Source organism: Siphateles boraxobius, unplaced genomic scaffold, assembly GCF_051911475.1.
Source record: "Siphateles boraxobius isolate OS27281-9 unplaced genomic scaffold, OSU_SipBor_1 7, whole genome shotgun sequence".
Lineage (NCBI taxonomy): Eukaryota > Metazoa > Chordata > Actinopteri > Cypriniformes > Leuciscidae > Siphateles > Siphateles boraxobius.
This window is the reverse complement of record NW_027509197.1, coordinates 7207251-7224706: the sequence shown is the minus strand read 5'-3', so window position 1 is coordinate 7224706 and position 17456 is coordinate 7207251. Positions and strand designations below refer to the sequence as shown.

The following is a 17456-nucleotide window of genomic DNA, read 5'->3' as shown; positions in this document are numbered from 1 at the left end:
CAATAAAAAAATATCTGGTGTAAGAACTTATTTTTCTTGACCGAGAGACCGGTCACGTAACACGTCACACAACTGACTCAATCGTGACTTTAGATTCTTTGTCAGTTTTAGAAGAAAAAAATAATAAATAAATAAAATATAGGCTATATATATGCATCAGTTTTATCAAAACGCACATGAACTGTTCAGTGGAGGCAGTTCGCTGTGGACTCGTGCACGCTGATCCGTGTCGCGCGCGCCTCAGTCTCAGTCAGTCTCTCGCTCTCAGCGCGTGGAAGCAGCAGCAGCTGTGCCGTCAGATGCAGCAGCACTGAAGAGCAACGACGGCCAGGGTTTCACCATTCAGCTTCATTCACCTTTATTTAGCAGGATTATTCCGCCGAATCGCACTGAAGCTCGGAAGAGGCTTGATTCTGACCGGTAAGAGTCGTTCTTCATTCTTCAGTGTTGCTGTTGTCCGTATTCGCTCCTTGTGTCCGTCCCAGTCCTGATAGCGTCTGCTAGTTCCCATTCTTCTCATTTCATCAGACTGAACTGAGCTCCATCACACTGTTTCCCCTAATCGAAGCATCAATAACATTTACAAGCCGCGTGCTTACTACATTTGGTCAACATTCTCTATATATTTTCTAAATTGCGCGCGTTTCACTTGAGACGGAATTAATATTATTACTTGTTGAAATACTTGTTGAGACAGGACGATTATTATAAGCGGTTGTATGTTGAATATTATATCAGTTTTGAAAGTTCAGCGCGCAAATGTTTTGTTTTTGATACACAGTTCACTGGAAAGAAATACTCAATGAAGGACCTTATTTAGTGATAAGAAACGAAAGACGGCCACAAACAATACGTTTATCGGCTTTGATATGTTTTGAAATTGTCTGAAGACAAGATAAACTGGTTAAATTCTTTTGAGAAGTGTTGAATGTCGTGACATTTGTGTAGTTTGTGTATCAATCGCTGGGGTTTCGCGAGCGTCAGATGGTTCTCTGTAGAAACGCCGATGCCCTTGATATCGTCATGTCACCTGGGCAACCGCTTCAGCACCATGGAGAGAGTTCGCGGCTCAACGCTACAAGAAACCAAAGTTATTTACTCGCATCTGTCATCTCTCAGCGAGCTGATTATCAACTTTTGTATTATGTGTGTTCTTTGTTTATAAGTACGTTTCATATAACACTAATCTTATACCAAACAAACAAAACAATTTTTTTTCATTCATTTAAATTTACTATGAAATCAAAATGGACAATTCTTATTTTTTATGTAATATAGCAGTTTATTATAAATGTTTTATCTGTGCACATCGTCATTTGTTTTTGTTTAAATTCATGTGCCCTTTTAATCTTTAATCAAATAACTTCCCCTCCCTCTTGCAGTCTCTTCTCTTCTGTTCTCTTCTCTTCTCTTCTCTTCTCTTCTCTTCTCTTCTCTTCTCTTCTCTTCTCTTCTCTAATGACGTGTTTACTGGTGTGACGTGACTGGTGTGGCAACCTGTCCCTCACATGACATCACAGCAATAGCAAAACACAACGATCCAATCAATTCCTGATGGACAAAATCAAGTCCCACCCTACATCTTTTCTTGTTCAAAAAGCCGTTTCACTCATCTATACATTACAATAGAGAAGAAACGACTATTGCTCCTTTTCCACCAAAAAAGAACTGGTTCGGAACTGGAGCTGGTTCAAAGTTGGTTCGGAGTTGGTTCAACTTGCGAACCTTCTCAGAACCTGTTTGTTTTTCCACTGACTACAGCGCCCAGCGAACAACGTTGTTATGTCACTGTGTACGTCGCCATACGTCTTGGCTAGAAACGCTTGCAAGTACAACATTACTTTGGGATTATCTCTAACTCATTTACCAAGAAGGCTTTAAAAACAATTGAAATATGTAAGTCTTTTAATTTTTTCCTTTGATATGTAATGTTTTCTGATTAGTTATGTACCCCTGTCTTGTGTCTTTTCTTTCTTTCCGTTTATTTTTTCTATATTGTGACTATTTTCTTCTTTGCTTACATAATGTTTTCAATAAAAAAAAGAAAAGACAAAAAACTAGGAACGCTTGCGCCAACTTCAAGCATAACAATTACAATGGCGGACTACATCGTGTTTCTGCAAATATTTCTCCTGGCTTTGCGGTCAGAAAAGATGTTTAGAACACTAAACCCGCCCCCAGCCCCCGGCGTAAGCATGATGTGGTAAAAGAATGGTTCTAGTCCAGCAAAGAGTTGGTGCCGCTTTGGAACCAGTTTTCCTGGCCGAGAACCAGGACCAACCTTTGGCTGTTGAAACATAAAGAACTGGTTCGCGAGTAGGCACCGGCTCCGAAGCGGCTCTCAAAATGCTTTGGTGGAAAAGGGGTATATCTCAACTTCTGTTTCATGCTGACTTTAAATTAACATTCTAAATATGTGGCTAATGATTTATTTTAAATGACACTTTGTTTTGGTTCTCAGATTTGGTTGGCTCAATGAGTAGCCTATTTGTCTTGAGTAAAAATGCTGTCACATTTATTTACCTTTACACAGTGAAAGCTGTAAGTATCATTCTAAGTGCGTGTATTATTTATGTATGTTATGTTTATAACATTTCGCAATCACTGCGCTGGGCTTCTCTCACAATTGTGCGCTGAGCAGAAACGAGAGTGGATTTTGAGTCGAGTGATTACAGAGCACTTTCAGCGGGGAAGGCCAAATATCTGTCACTCCGCTCCACTCATATACGCTGTTCCAGTCCTTGTTTCAGCCTGTGCGCTGCTTAGTTACGTGCAAAGCTTGATGCATTGGCTTCTTTTGGAAGCATTTCTGTTGACCGATAAGAAATACAAACCAGCTGGACAATTTCTGTCCAAAATGTAAATTGCTTGATTTTAATTACTTGCATATTGAACCTTTGTGTAAAAGCAGTTGTATAAGCACATTGCTTTATATGCAATGGTTTCCAATGAATAATTAATGCAACTGTAGTGATACAGCATGTAATATTACAAATAAGTCAGTCTTCTGTTGAAATTGATGATTAGAAATGGTTTGATATCATTCAGATTGGAATATAAACAAAAGTCAGCCTGCAAATATCTGTTGACCTATTATTTACAGTGGGGGAAAGTGCTCAAGAAATCTTAAGGGGCCGTCATTGTTATGAGGCACTGAACTTGGAATGTGATATAGTTATAACATTATTTTCCATTCTGAGTCAGTGAAGTACCTCAACAAGAACCGATTTTGAAAACGATAGTAAATTAGTTCTTTATGGATGGCCAAGCAAAATCAGGGCGAAATAACCAAATCCACACTTTAACCAGAGCTGGCAGTTGGACCTACAGTGAAGACGAAAGAAATAATGATATTTAATACTGACTTTATGAATGCTTGGCTAGCTATTTATTATGATATTATGAATAATACTTGTAGTTAGGGGTGCAAAAAGTACAAGAGATTTGACTCCGAGCCCAAATCTGCTTCTGTCATCCCCTTTTTTTAGTGATATAATGCACATTACAGTGAATATAATGTGAACACTGATTTATTTATTTATAAGTGTATATATTTTTAAAATGTGTTGCTTTTAGTCTTACCAGGGCCTAAAATCCATGTATGCAGGTCATAACAGGTATAAATATAAACACGCAGTCAGATTAATGCAAACAAAACCAAAGATTACTGATGCATTATATGACGAAAAAGGAGATCCTTAAGTGTCCCATAAGAATGATGCAGTTGGCTGTTTTAAGCAATCTTCTTCCTAAAAGCCTCTGATGATAGTCATAGCATGTTTATTGATGCTGCTTTTCTTTCAAAGGAACAGTATACCGAGAACTATATGAACTGTTTGTGGACTTAGAGTATAATAGAAATATCAGGCAAATACTTAGTGTGTCATGTGTCCATATGCTCCAAGTGTTCTGTGTACCCCGTATTTGCTCCATTTGTAGCTTTTACTTAAAAAGATTGCACATGTTTCTCTGAAAGTAATTCATGGTAATAAGCATTCCCATCTGTATTGACTTCATTGCAGATTCGTGAAAATGAAGCAAAGCATCACTTTGTGATGATTTAATAGCATTATACCAATAGGCCTACTACGGTTTAGACCTGAAAGCTATTACAAAGCATAAGAAAAACCTGGGAACATTCCCTGACACATTCATATTGTTTACAAATGCAGTCATACTATAAAGAATGCCATACTGATGTCTTCCCTCTCAAATTAAATTACCGCCAATAATGGAATTGGCATTGCAGTGTGGTCCAATACTTTCCACAGGCTCTGTTTTTCAAATGGGTTGAGAGTGAAAGGTCTCACTGCTGGCCAGTATTTTTGCACACACACACACACAAAAAAAAAAAAAAAATACAGTGGTGTTTTTTCCTTCTATCAAGAGTCCAATTAAGCTCATGTGCAGATAATTCTTCTACAGTTACTTTTCTCATTATCCTAACTTATATCGGTGTAAAACAGAGATTGTAACGATCAACTGAGGAAAATTATAGTGTGTCCGTGTTGCACATGGCTGATATATTCTATGTATATGTCGGCTGTTAATGCAAAGGCATTCTGAATGCACGCCGGGCCGTCCCAAGCATGGGGTGGCAACCCAATTGCACAGACGGCCCTGCAGACACGCAATCTGTTTGACTGTGTGTTTGAAGTATAACTGCTAAATCATTTCCCCTCTCATATGTTATGTCACACTTTCACTTACAGATTTAGAACACTGTGACGTTAATGCATGCTTTTCCTCAGCTGGCCCCCATACCAGCTGTCTCCTCAGTTTAGCAATACTAGGCGTTTTTAGATTTATCCAATCTAGACCCCCTGTACTTTAACACATGATCATACCGCTGTTGACGAGACAGTAATTGGCCCAATGTGGCGTGTCCGAATGGCTGTGGTCACACTCGTCTTCTGAAGCCACTGTATCTCACTGCATCTCAAAGCAGTAGTTATGAAAGCCTCCTTTGATGTTAGGATGTTTTTCTGGGACGGCTTTTCTGCCACAATAAGCTGCGTTATCCTTTGGAGGGAGGGAGGGAGGGTGGGGCAGGAGAGGCTGTGAGTAAAGCTTGGCAATAAAACAAGTTATAATTTCATTTATATGGAGATCCATGGAATAAAGCGAGCAGGAAATGCAATTTGCTGCCTTTCAGATCTCTGAATAAACATGGCTGGGTTAGTGCGGGACCTGAGGAGCCGCTTCAGTGGGAGTCAAACTGGTGGGTCGCAAACCAAAAATGGGTTGCGGACTTGTTTACTGGTTACATACTGTTTCAATAAGGTCTAATTTGTAAACATTACATAATGTATTAGCTTACATGAAGTAACAATGATTTAGGTTTGTTATGTTTTATCTTCGTCAATGTTAGTAAAAATGTAATGTTCATTGTTTGTTCATGTTAGTTCACAGTGCATTAACTCATTAATAAATACAGCGTTTGATTTAAAAAAACGTATTGGTAAATGTTGAAATTAACTTTAACACAGATTAATAAATGATGTAGAAGTGTTGTTAATTTTGAGTTCACGTTAACTAATGAAACCTTATTGTAAAGTGTTTGCTGTAGGGTTTACTTTTTGCTCAGAAATTGGTAGCAAATTTCACTCATAATTACAAACAAATTGTAAGTAACTGAATGAAAAGTATATAAATGCATGCATGAATGCTTACATGCATGAATAAATGCAACTTAAGAACTAACTAGTTATGAAAGCTATATATATATATATATATATATATATATATATATATAAAACACTGTTTATTGTGCACAGTGTATATATATGTATATATACATACACACACACATTTGAGGAAATTTTGTCTACTTTTACACAATAAAACAATTTTAATGTTGGGTTGCCAGTTGCCACTTGACGTCCATGTAAAATATTATTTCTGAATTAAATCCATTAAAGAATCACAGCTATACTAATTAAACAGCAATGAGGAGAAATGGGGAAATGTTTTTCTTTTTAAAGAGAGCTGTTTACAATAATTAACCGTGAATGACTGTATGTGCCTTCTATTCAACTAGCTTTTGTTGTAATTACACATTTTAAGTGCTAAAGTTAATTGTCCATGGGTGGCTTTTACAGTGTTTTTTCATTCTAGTTGATTGCTGAACGGCAGGGTCTGGCTGTTAAAATGGACGATTCTTTCCTCCATCTCTCCTGGGTTTTCATGTTAGTTGGAAAGTCAAGATTTTGGCGACTGCACAGGAATCTTTTTTTTAATTTATTATTTCAGGAGAGAGTGCTGCGTGACTTCAGCTATGTTACTTTTCCTTGAGAGGTGCATTTGCTTAGTCTCTCACTGACAGGGGTGCTATGGAAAAGGAACAGAAAGGTCTGTCTCCCCATTTCCAGCCTGTGGCCAGAGAGAGATTATCACACACACACACACACACACACACAAACAGTGCAGCAGGCAGTGATGCAGAAGCCTTCAGGAATGGGGGTTAATGGTTTTTGCTGTGCGCGTCTCTCTCATTTGGTTATTCAATCCTTCCATTCTGCATGCTTTACTGCAAGAGGGCTGAGAAAGAGGGAAAAACATACTCATTATGGGTCTGCATCTACACTGTTGGGAAAATGTTTTTTTTGGCATCATTATTTTCACTGTAAATATTGCCGGTTTCATTCAGCATTCTGTTTGTAATGCTGTATTTTTACCGTGGTACTTTTGTACTGAAATCATTGCAGGCTAAGTCTTTTCTGTCATTACAGTCTTGTTAGGGCCAGAGCACCGATGGTGCCAGGACCGTATTGGAATTGCTCTGTTTTTAATTACTGTGTTTCGTTTTAAGTTAGTTTTTATTTTGGCTGGGAAATTGGACTTTATTGAATTATATTTTCTTTTCTTTTGGTTAAGTAACATATTTGGTTACTCTGTGTTATATGGAGAAACTAAGCTCAGCTTAATGACTCTTAAGCCCAAAGTATGGTGCGTTTTTTTACAGGTACGCTAGCGTATGCGACTATGCGTAAAGTCGAATGCTTAGCTTTTCAAAGTATATTCTATTTGATAGCGTGCACAAACACATGCTATCTTGAAAGTTTCATCTTTGTCCAGTATCTGCGATATTTTTTTCCAGAAGTTATGACTGATGAAAATGTCTTTGTCTTCTTTTAAACTATATTTGAAAAGATTTTATATCTCAGATGTCATAATTTCAAGATATAAACTCCCAATTGTGAGAAAAAAAGTCAGAATTATCTTTTAAAATGTTTTATTCTGTGGCGGAAACAAGCTTCCATAATAAAGTGATAGTTCACCAATTTTTTTTTTTTAATTCTGTCATAATTTACTTACCCTCATGTTGTTCCAATCCTTTATTACTTTCTTTTTACTTCTAATCTTTTTTATTGGCATTTAACAAGACAGTACATAATGGTACATTCAACGAAAATTTCTTAATTGAACATAGCCCCTAAATGTCCTTTTAGGGGCTCCATACATTTAAACCCTATAATATAAATATAATACAATATGAAACCAATTACCCACACCCCAAATTCAAGGGGAAGAAAAAAAAATACTGCATGATTTTCCTTCTCATTTGGAACACACACACACCTTATTACACACACACACACACACACACACAAACACACGCACACGCACACGCACACGCACACACACACACACACACACACACACACACACACACACACACACACACACACACACACACACACACACACACACACACACACACACACACACACACACACACACACACACACACACACACACACACACACGTGTCTTTTGGACAGAATTCACACTAAATTGTTTTTATTTTATTATTCACACTAAAATGTTGTGTATTTAGTTTGTGTCCCTTTTCTCCAGCTTCATTTGCAATACGAAGTCTTCCACGCTTGTGTTGTGGCAGCCACTGTCCTGACCTTGCACTGCATCATTGGACATGCATAGATTGAATAAGATACTATCTCTTCAGGCGGAGAGTATCAGATTGTGCTATTGCCTTGTTTTACATCAGGTCTTGGTTTTAATCCAGGTTTTAGAGCTTGAAACACAACTCAAATAAGTGAAAAAGTGAGTTCATTCTAAGTGCACAGAAAGTGTATATATATACAATATATTTGCCCTGATGCAGAAAATTATGACAACTAAGCAGCAGGATTTTAATATACTATTTATTAGGAAATCTCCATTCGGTGATACTGTATGGTGGGAAACACACACACAGTTGTGATCAATTCAAATGCTAAATGGGGTCACGGACGGTGTTGCAGTCCAACACATCTGGACTCGTTGTGTCCAAAGCCAACTTACATTGCTCTCCAGATTTTAGTATTTTTTTAAATTTTTTAAATGGACTAATAGACATGGATTAAATGTTTGCTTTTTCCTGCATCCAGAGTTAACAGTAAGACGATGTTCAAATGATGGCTGTAAATCTCTCACGACCTGAAATGATTTAGATGTTTTCCATGTATGAAGGATAAATGGACAGTCACTGCACGATTGCACAGATATCCTAAGGTATGAAACCCTTTCAAAGATGGCTTTCATCTCCTCTGTCTCTGTCCTGTTCAAGGACAAAGGCTTGTAAAGGTGGGGGAGGGGAGACAATGGAGATATAAGGAGCGCTGGACCACTGACACGTGCACACCGTCGGCTTGTAACATACTTATACGTGAATGCAAATGCTATTAGTTCAGCAAGTTACATAATTTCTCCCTCCAATTTCTCCATTTAGCGAGTATACACTGCAGTTCAAAATTTTAGGGGGCAGTAAAAGATTGTTTTTTGAAAGAAATTAATACTTTAATTTAGCAATGATGCATTAAATTGATCAAAAGTGACAGTAAATAAGTGACAAATAAAATGTTACAAAAGATTTCTATTTCAATTAAATGCTGTTCCTTTGAACTTTTTCTTGATCAGAGAATCCTGATTTTTTTTATCTCAGTTTCCACAACAATATTAAGCAACACAACATTGATAATAATGAGAAATGTTTCTTGAGAACTAAATCATATTAGAATGATTTCTGAAGGATCATGTGACACTGAAAACTGGAGTAATGATGCTGAAAATTCAGCTTTGCCTAACATGAAAAAAATTACATTTTAACCCTTAAATACATACCTTTACCGACCCAGGACATCATTCACTACCCTCCCTCTAATTCATGTTTTAAAGTTAGATATCAATCTTTTCATTATTTTATTATAACCTTTTCATTATAAACAATATAACAAGAAACAAATATAGTCTGTTTTAGGTATACGGTAACGGTATAGGGTTGCTAGTGACCCGAGCTATGTAATAGTGCAAATTTATTTTTTCTGTGCAACAATAAGTGAATCTCTGATGACTCAAAAAGTTCAATTCACCTTTATTCCTCAAGGAGGCAAAACAATACAAGTATCATCAACAAATATGAAATGGCTCAGCGATTTAATGTACTGTGCACAATCAAATATTAGTGCCACAGTCACTTGATGGTGGATCTGGTGAAGAAGCTGTCAGAAGTCAAAATATTGATTTTGGAGACGTTGAAAATGATAGTTTTGAGAATATGGTTGAGATCGCGAAAATAAGCCACATGCTGAATGAACTGGGGAAAACAGCTTTGTTGATGACAGTAGGTGCGTTTCCCATTACAGATTTGCGCAAAACTTTTGCGATTCTTTCTAAATGACGACAAAACTATTGCGAAATGACGGCATTTCCATTAACCGATGTTGTGCGACTAAAACGAAATTTTTTCCTCTCACGATCGCGAAGTCATTCCAAAAATCTTGGCGACGGATGTTGGTAGGTTTACGTATATCCAAGCCACCGCACTGGCCATTATTATTAATCGAAGGAGACCAAGCATTAATGTTTTCCAAGCATTAATGGTAAGGAAAGACCCTTATACTGGGAGCGGCACATATGAGGCGTTTCTGGGTGTTTCTCCCTCATATCTGCTTCGAGGTCTTGATTGTGGCATTTCTTTGAGGTTTAGAATCCAGTATTCCTGTAATTCTTTTGTCTTTTTATGCTTACATGCGCTTCATGAGACGCACAATAGCACACGCACGCAAGGTCTCGCCTCTCTACCTCTCTGGCGTGCGTGCTGTTTGAACATACATATTCACGTAGACTTTCGAAAACCAGGACATATTCACATAGCCTTTTGAAAACGTACTCGGTTACTAACGTAACCTCGGTTCTCTCTAGAGAGGGAACGAGTACTGCATGATATCTTACGCTATGGGGAAAACCTCTTTTCCACGAGATATTGAAGCCCAAAAATTATCCTTAATTTTGAATCAATGTAAAACGCGCTGCGACAGCATGCAGACATAGGCAAGATGGCTCGCGTGCCTATTGGCTGACCTGCGGCAACAGCAGCAGCCTATCGAGAGAGGCCCTGGGTGATACCCAATGGGGGCGCTTCGCGCCCTTTTCGTCACGTCTCGCCCGAATAGGCATGGCCTTGGCCTATAAATACGGCTCGACAGGCTGATACAAACTGGTTTTCATCGCTGAAGCGAACCAGCGCTGTTGTATGCACGGCAAGATACGCAGTACTCGTTCCCTCTCTAGAGAGAACCGAGGTTACGTTAGTAACCGAGTACGTTCTCTTACGAGAGTATCTCTCGTACTGCATAATATCTTATGCTATGGGGAACACAATGCAACACGCCGTGCGTACTGGGATCCGACACCAAAGGCCCAATGGCAGTAGCCCGGGGTTCATATAGTGCATAATCACCATAGACTCACAGAGAGTCGGAGAAGAGAGGCTGCAAGCATCATTCCCCATGAAATAGCATCCTACAGGAGCTAGTTATGTTAAAGGTGTTTCACGCAGACAGAGTGAACTTGTTCAGCCTGAACTGGGTAACAGTACGGGTTATTCAACACCCATGAAGCTGTTCTATCGATCAGTTGAGCGATGCACAAGCAAAACTCAGCATTCTGCGCCGGTGCAGCGGGGGCAGATAGCACTGAATTCTAGACCAACAGCAGCTTGGCCTGTAAGGCGGGAACCTCTAGGTTATAAAACCTTATAAATGTAGACGGCGAGGCCCAGCCCGCCACCATACAGATATCTTGCAAGGAAATCCCACTAGACCACGCCCACGACGAGGCCACGCCTCTCGTGGAGTGCACTCTGACACCCAAAGGACACTGCAGGCCCTTAGAAGTGTAAGCCAGCGCTATGGCATCAACTATCCATCTGGATAGGCTCTGTTTTGATGCGGCCCTTGGAGCGTTCGCCAAACAAAACAAAGAGCTGCTCGGTCTGTCTGAAGTCAAACGAGCGGGACACATAAGCTCTCAGCGCCCTGACGGGGCAAAGGAGATTAGCATTCGCCTCCTCATCATGCACCGGGAGGGCGCACAAGGAAATAACCTGGGCCCTGAACGGTGTGTTGAGGGATTTGGGCACGTACCCGTGCCTTGGTTTGAGTATGACTTTTGAGTCATTAGGCCCAAACTCCATACATGACACGCTTACTGAAAGCGCTTGTAAGTCCCCAACGCGCTTTATTGAAGCAAGAGCCATAAGAAATACCGTTTTGAAAGACAGGTGTTTCATGTCTGACAAATGGATTGGTTCGAATGGAGCACCTTTCATGGCTTCCAGAACCGTAGAAAGGTCCCACACAGGGACTGAGGGGGGTCTGGGAGGGATCAGCCTCCGAGCTCCCCTGAGGAATCGCACGACCAGGTCGTTTTTCCCCAGTGACTGGCCAGACATCGGTTTTGCAAACGCCGCTATGGCCGCCGCGTACACTTTGAACGTGGAGGGGGTTCTACCCTTATCCAGCAGCTCCTGAAGGAAGGAGAGCACTACAGTAACCCCGCAGTCTACGGGTGAAAAGCCCTGAGCTTGACACCAGGTAGAGAACACCGACCATTTCGAGGAGTAGAGCCATCTAGTAGACGGGTCCCTAGCCTGTGTGATCGTGTTTAACACTCCCTCCGGGAGGTTAGCGGGTACCAGTTGATGGCCCATGCATGTAGGGACCATAAATCCGGGCGAGGATGCCAAATCGAGCCCTTTGCCTGAGAGAGGAGGTCTCTCCTTACCGGTATGAGCCACAGGGCAGTGCTGGTCAGCCGCATAAGGACTGGGAACCAAATCTGGTTCGTCCAGAGCGGAGCCACGAGCAGCACTGGGCATCCGTTTTCCCTGATTCGTTCCAGCACTTGAGGCAGGAGCGAGACGGGGGGAAAAGCATAGAGGGGGCAGCGGGGCCATTCATGGGCCAGCGCATCCCGGCTCTTGGAGAAAAAGTTTGGACAGTGAGCGTTTTCCTGGGACGCGAACAGGTCCACCTGCACTCTGCCGAATGTCTCCCACAGCAGTTGGATCGTCTGCGGGTGCAGCGACCATTCCCCTGCTGGGACATTGTCTCTGGACAGTCTGTCTGGTCCCAGATTCAGGTGACCAGGCACATGCGCTGCTTTCAGTGAAAGCAGGTTGTCCTGAGCCCAGACCAGGAGGAGTTCCGTCAGCCTTTAAAGGTTTCGGGACCTGACGCCGCCCTGGCGATTTATGTATGCCACCACTGACATGTTGTCTGACCGGACTAGGACGTGGTGGCCTTTCATCTGGGGACAAAAGCGCCATAGCGTGTTGTCGACTGCCAGCATTTCCAGACAGTTTATGTGTAGAAGCTTCTCCCGTTCTGACCACTGGCCAAAGAACGGTCTGTCCTCGAGCAGCGCTCCCCATCCCGAGGTTTAGGCATCAGTGGACACCACCGTCACACTCGAGGGAGTCCCCAGACTCACGCCTGACTGATACCAGTCGGCTTTTTCCCAGGTTCCAGAGCCGAAATGCATTTCATGTCGACCCTGAGGTGAAACAGACCAGAGGTCCATGCCTGGGGTGGAATTCGCGCTTTCAGCCATAACTGCAGTGGGCGCATGCGAAGCAAGCCCAGCTGAAGTACCGAAGATGCTGAGGCCATGAGGCCCAGCATTTTCTGAAACCTTTTGAGCGGGACTATAGAGCCGCGGCGGAAGGATTTCGCGGCGCGCTGAATGTCCAGTCCGCGCTCCGGCGAAAGACGTGCTGTCATAGACAGCGAGTCCAGCACTGTTCCCAGAAGATAAAATTTTCTGGCTGGGAAACGGCGAACTCTTCGCCCAATTGACTGTAAGACCCAGATCCTCGAGATGCTCGAGTAATGTGGCCCTGTGTTCTATGAGCTCTGAGTGTGATCGAGCTAGAATCAGCCAATCGTCCAAGTAGTTCAAAACTCGCATGCCCTGAAGTCTCAGGGGTGCGAGAGCCGCGTCCATGCACTTCGTAAATGTACTGGGTGCTAGGGACAGCTCAAAGGCGAATCTCAAGAATTGCCTGTGACGTGACGCAATCTGTATTTGGAAATAGGCGTCTTTCAGATCTATTGACATGAACCAGTCTCCCTGGCGAACTTGCGTGAGGATTTTCCTGGTTGTCAGCATTTTGAACTGGCGCTTCAAAAGCACTCTGTTCAACTGCCGCAGATCTAGAATGGGTCTGATACCCCCGTATTTTTTCGGAGCAGAAAATATCTGCTGTATAGCCCGCCTTCGCTCTGAGCCTGAGATAAAGGTTCTATGGCCCCTTTGCTCAGTAGTTTCGCTATTTCGGCTCAAAGTAGATGAGATACTTCGTTGTTTACCGTGGTTTCGACACGCGCCGTGTAACGGCGGGGACTTCGAGCGAACTGTAGCGAATAGCCTCTTTTTATAGTGCTCAACACCCATTCTGATACCCCAGGAAGCTTTGCCCACGCATTTGCGTGAATAGCTAGAGGTAGAATGAGATCCGGGCTCTGGCCGCGGCATAGCCCCGTGGGATTGAGCGTGTCTGTGAGGGAATGTGGGCACGGGAGAGCGGGTATATTCACTGCACTGAAAACACCGTCGGCTTGCACTGGCTGAATGTGTGTTGGTTTTGTTTTTACAGAAACCGTGGGACACGCATCGTGTAGTGTTTGTGGGCACTATGTCGTGGGCACATTCACTACATTTGCACAATCGACATGAGTCGATTTCATTTGTGCTAGCCCTGAACTGTGCCGGGCAGTGTCTGTGTGTGGGAATGGGCACTGAGACGTGGGCATTCTTACAACACTCATAACACCATCGGCCTTGGCCGGAACACCAGAAAATACACTCTTTATTGGATTTATCTGGGTAGCCGTAAAAAGGGCTTTTGTGTGCAGGCAAGCGAGCAAATGAACAGGCTTGTTGACTGCTAAATACACTGGAACAGTCACATCGCATGGAACTGGACGAGCGAAACGTTTCGGTGAAAATCCGGCCGCAGCGAGATTTGAACACCGTCGCTTTCCTAGGAAGGCTAGGAAGGCTTTGAGACCTCGGGCTTGATCTCGATCCTCGGCCGGGGCCCGCGCTGAGGAGGGCCTGGTGGCGCTGAGAAGCGGCGGGTAGTGCAGGCTGTGGCTGTGAGCTCCGTCAGACGGCTGTTTCGAGTGACCTGCTACGGAGCTAGAGCGCTTCGGGAGGAAGTGCTTCATAGCCTTTGATGTCTTTTGAACCTCCTGGACTCTGTCCGTGAAATCTTTGACGGCAGATCCAAAGAGGCCCGTTGACGTCGAGAAACACAGAGCGCTCCGAATCCGTCATCTCAGACAGCGTCAATCACAGGTGTCTCTCAGCCACGGTGAGCTGTGGGCTATTCACAGACCCGTCTTCATCATCTCCCAACACCTGCTGCAGAGCGATAGGTTAAATCAGGAAGAGCCCTAAAATCTAGTTATCTGGCTGAGATATAACATAACCAGCAGCCTCAACAATGTCAGAGCACTGAAGTATGTCCTCAGAGTCACCATCGGCAGTAGCTCACAGTGAGGGCATCAGCCATCGACGAGAGCGAGAGCCGCATGATCCTCACCCAGGCAGGAAACGCAGATGACGTGACGGTCCCCGTCGCTGAGTGTGGCTCGGCACGAGCCGCAGGATTTTTGCATCTTTAAAAAGATGCTAGCTCTTTTAGAATAGAGAGACAGAGGGAGAGTGTGAGTCGCAGCGGTGAACAGTGAAAAGGATATTGACGCCGAAAGCATAGCAGGTACGGCGGATGAAGGCGGCGAGGTGAAGGCCAGCGGCTTCAGGCTCGAAGGCTCGTCCCGCAGAAGGCTTACTCTCAGACGGCGTTGCTTCTCACTCGGGATCCAGCGATGCAGTAGTGCTTCGCTGAAGAGATGAAAATCAGTTTGTATCAGCCTGTCGAGCCGTATTTATAGGCCAAGGCCACGCCTGTTCTGGCGGGACGTGACGAAATGGGCGCGCAGCGCCCCCATTAGGTATTACTTCACGCAGGGCCTTTCTCGATAGGCTGCTGCTGTTGCCACAGGTCAGCCATTAGCCATGCTAAAAGAGGTTTTCCCCACAGCGTAAGATATTACGCAGTACAAGAGATACTCTCTCAAGAGAACCGGGACTTTCAGTGTCCCGGGAGGGTGTATACATTTGCCGGGACAAGTTGTTAAAAAGAAGAACAATCCCGGAAAAACCGGGACGGGTGGCAACACTAATTTAAGGGTTAAAAAAGATTAAAATAAAAAACAGTTATTTTAATCTGTAATAACATTTCACAATAGTACTGTTTTAAATCATTTTTGGTAAAATAAATCCAGCCTCGGCGAGTATAAGAGACTTTTGAAAATATTTTACGAGTCTGTCTGCCCATTCAGTCTTAAAAGTTAATGGTAAACGAAGTTGGCTTGCTGTCCTCAAAGGAGGCTCAAACCCGAGGCTCTTCTCGAGCTTTGAGCTAAACCCCGTGCAGAGGAAGAATACGAGAAATAGAGGAGGGGATCGGGAGGAGGAGGGACGCAGTGACTACGCAGTGACTACATACGCTTGTAATGATGTTTGACAGGGCTGAATGTTAAGGCTCCTCCAGAAACTACTTTTGGATCTTCATTAAAAAAATCTTACAGACCCCAAACTTTTGAACAGTGGTGTACTTGCTCAATAAAAAATTCATTATTATAAGTATCATACTTCAGTGCTCTGACATTGTTGAGGCTGCTGGTTATGTTATATCTCAGCCAGATAACTAGATTTTAGGGCTCTTCCTGATTTAACCTATCGCTCTGCAGCAGGTGTTGGGAGATGATGAAGACGGGTCTGTGAATAGCCCACAGCTCCACAGCACTGAGCTCCATATTGGATGATGGGATTTCTCTAGACATTAATAGCCAGTAAGCAGAAAGGCTATACTCTTTCTCTTCCAGCTGAACTGCTGACTGATCAGAGGAGAGCCTCTGACTATGGCCTCAGTAAACACAGACTGCCTTTTGCATTGAACTCTCTAATGAAACAACGTCAGCACTGATAGTGTTGGAGCCGGGTACACCACACAGTCGAAATCTCATCTCATCTCATCTCAGTTCCATTTCTCTTTCCTAGATTGCTTCGGGGATAAATCTAACCCGAAAGGGCCAGACAAATACCTAAAAGAGGGAACAAAGTGAGTCATCTGTAGACTGAAGCTCTAGTGTTTCTCTCTCTATCTCTGAGAGGGACAATTGTTCGGGCACAGAACTTTGGCACGCACACTAAATGTTGGGAACAAGTTTTTTTCTGCATATGGAACAATACTTGACATTTAAACACTGCACCACTTCAGTCAACCCATGTCCTTAAACCTGATGACATGCACACTAGTGAGGGATGGACAATGAGTCCTTCATATCAAGTAGTTCCAACCTCAAATTAAGTTATACAATATGACAGCAAATCGCCCATCCCTAGTGTCTTTTAATCTCAAAATATTCAGTAACCCACCTGAACCCAAAAATTAACTGTAACACTTTAATTTATGGGTCCAATTCTCACTATTAACTTATTGCTTATTAGCATACATATTACTAGGATATTTGCTGTTTATTAGTAATTTTAAAGCACATATCAATTCTCTATTCTGCATGACCATATTCTACACCCCTTAATCCTACTCCTTACTTAAACGTAACAACTGAAATCATAGTTAATTGTTATTTAAAAGTGATTGATCAGATATGATTATATTATATAACAAAATCAGTTTTCCCTGTTATCACAAAAAAAAAAAGTAAAGACACATTGAAGTTATCTGGAAAACAATTGGACCTTATTTAATTTTTGAGTGCATTTTGTACGTCATATTCTGAATAATTCATCATCTCACATTATTCCACGGGAAAATAAAAATGTTTGTCATCTTAATATTCAATAAAAATGTTCACCTGAATCAACTTGCCCCCCCCCCCCCTCCCCCCAATTACTTTTGTTAAAAAAGCTATTATATACTGTATAAATGTAGTTATTAGGCGCTTCCTAATTCACATATGTAATTTTGCAGTATAAATAGTGTGAGTAATGTATTCACATTGAGAATTTCAAAAAGAAAAAGTGCACTTCAAATACCTGGATGATGCACTTAATTAATTGGAAATTAGATTACACTG

General features: G+C 42.3%; 1 protein-coding gene across 2 annotated transcripts in view; it reads left to right on the top strand.

The window, feature by feature from the left end:
* Positions 1-226: 226 nt before the first annotated feature.
* Positions 227-17456, top strand: part of enox1 (ecto-NOX disulfide-thiol exchanger 1) — a 142058-nt gene continuing 124828 nt past the window's right edge. The window contains exon 1 of one of the 2 annotated variants that reach the window (XM_077215214.1): positions 227-420. The gene's annotated coding sequence lies outside the window, so the exon portion shown is untranslated. The remainder of the gene's footprint in view (positions 421-17456) is intronic. The other variant, XM_077215216.1, reaches the window with a different exon arrangement.